The sequence below is a fragment of the Octopus sinensis genome, linkage group LG2 (genome assembly GCF_006345805.1).
Source record: "Octopus sinensis linkage group LG2, ASM634580v1, whole genome shotgun sequence".
In the NCBI taxonomy this organism is placed as follows: Eukaryota; Metazoa; Mollusca; class Cephalopoda; order Octopoda; family Octopodidae; genus Octopus; species Octopus sinensis.
In genome coordinates this window covers 174,677,573-174,679,916 of record NC_042998.1, presented here as the reverse complement: position 1 = coordinate 174,679,916, position 2,344 = coordinate 174,677,573, and the positions used below count along the sequence as shown (strand labels likewise).

The following is a 2,344-nucleotide window of genomic DNA, read 5'->3' as shown; positions in this document are numbered from 1 at the left end:
GTATATATATATTATTATAATAATATATATATATGTGGTGTATATATATATATATATATGTATGTGTATGTGTGTATGTGTAGGTATGTATAGGCACACATGTGTACGTATGTGTGTGTGTATGTATATGTGTTTATGTATGTATGTGCACACATTTTATTTTTTCTATTTTTTTATTTTTTATTTTTTATTTTTTATTTTTTTATTTATTTTATTTTTTTATTTTTTTATTTTTTTATTATTTTATTTTTTTATTTATCTATTCTTTCATCTAACTTACCACTGACTCCTTGACCACTCCCCCAAGTATGATATTTTGCGCTATGCCTACCCCCAAAAAAGTCCCCCACCACCACTCCTTTAAACCTGCCTAAATGTATAAATGCTAATACAATTCTTGTTAAATAGCTTCCTGAAGATTTCTCTTGAATGAAACAGTACTAGTCCTGTAGAAGCTCCTTCTATATAATAAATTAATTTTACTCTGCTATGTATTGAGTACCTTACTTACTGTGGTTAACCCCGGATCAACCCGGGACCTACATATATATATATATATATATATATATTAAGCTATCTAATGAAATATAATTTTTACTTGTGTACAGCAAATAAATTTTTTTGGTCATTTTGGTATTTGCTGTTTTCTTTCAAATTTCTGATTTGATCACATCATATATCTTTACTAACCTCAAAAATGGGAAAGAAAAGTACCAAAAGGTTACAAGAAAGACCAAAAGACCGGTTGGTGTGTCATCTGCAGATACTCTACAACCTTTGGCCACACAGATGTTGGCTTTTCTCTCTGCCTTTTCTAACAATGTTACAAAGGTCACTGCTCCTCTGAGTTGGCTTGGACCACTTCCATTCAGGCACTACTGACTCATTCGTCTCCCCTCTTCTTATCACCCATGCTGTGTCCAACCTAAACCCATTATTATGCCTGGCACTTACCTCTATATCCAGTCTTCTTTTTTCTATGTTTCTCTATCAGGTGTTGACTTAAAACAGTTTAAGAGAAACGTTAACAGCATTAATTTCGCCGGTCTTTGAGGGCTTGGGAAGACCATAGACACCGCCTCGAGGATGAGGTGGGGGATATCACTTAACCATAGTAAAGTAAAACCCCTTTCGGTCATGACTGGCCATAGGATTGCACCTAGAAAATTACACCCCCGAGGCACAAGTCTGGGCAAGGTTGTTTATGGAAGACTAGCAGTCGCCCATGCATACCGGTCTCCCCTTTTCGCGTCACCGATGCTATCCAAAGGAAAGGCAAAGGCCGATATAGCTTGGCAGCAGCGACGTCGCATCTCATTTCTACAGCTGAGTGAACTGGAACAACATGAAATATAGTGTCTAGCTCAAAAACGCAACATACAGCCTAGTCCGGGAATCGAACTCACAACCTCATGATTGTGAGCCCGACGCTCTAACCACTGGGGAAAATGAATAAGAGCCGCCGATATTTTTCAGAAAATAATTGTAAGAACTAGATGACCCTGACGATGTCGTTGGGTAGGATAATGATTTCGATCTTTTGTCAGCATGTCACCATACAACTGTTTTTTTCTTTTCTTTTTTCATAACTTTTTTCCTCTTCTTTATTCATAGTTGTTATAAAACGGCTGGAAAGCCGAGACCGAAAGGACAAGAAGCGAAAGTCTTCATGGGAGAAAACGAAGCTGTTAAGTGAAACTTGTCACCAAGTAGTGCCATTACAAAGAAAAATTAGGTATTTTTTCGAAGCAAATAACTAATATACTAAGATATTTAATCGTCGACCTGATTATTTTTATGTTATATACTGGGCGAGTAACAATTTGGGGAGAAAACAAAATGTTGTACAGGCACGTTTAAAGACTTATGTACAAATACTGACCACATATGTAGAGAAGAATTCATTTTCTTCCTTGCATTCGTTAATATGAGATTTAAAATTTGTTCCAAATATATAAAGACACGGAAAGCGGTGCTATATAAAATAAAGAACCGATGTCAAGTTCACTTAAGGTTTTCAACACCAAATTCTTTTTTTCTCTCATACAAGATTCTATTGAAAATTTCCAATTAAGGGGAAGAACTCTATAAAGACTATCTGCAGCTAATATTATCTAACCCTTTTCTTCTGTTTGGAATATTAGAACGTTTATATTAACTCCCTGCCTTCTGCTCAAAAAAATATTCATAAGGATTATAATTCATTAAACTTTTCGACACGAATGGTTGCAACCCCACACCGACACTCAGAAAACCTTATATCGTTGTTCTTTCTTTCCTAATTAACTCATTCAATACTAAGGTCAGCCCTAGTCCACCCAGGCGTTCCACTTATGACCTCCAC

At 35.8% G+C, this 2,344-nt stretch overlaps 1 protein-coding gene across 2 annotated transcripts in view; it reads right to left on the bottom strand.

Moving 5' to 3' along the window:
* The window catches only part of LOC115226805 (zinc finger protein 91-like), a 33,315-nt gene extending 31,250 nt beyond the window's left edge, over positions 1-2,065 (bottom strand). For both annotated transcript variants that reach the window (XM_029797828.2, XM_036500456.1), the window contains exon 1: positions 1,883-2,065. The gene's annotated coding sequence lies outside the window, so the exon portion shown is untranslated. The remainder of the gene's footprint in view (positions 1-1,882) is intronic.
* Between the last annotated feature and the right edge of the window lie 279 nt (positions 2,066-2,344).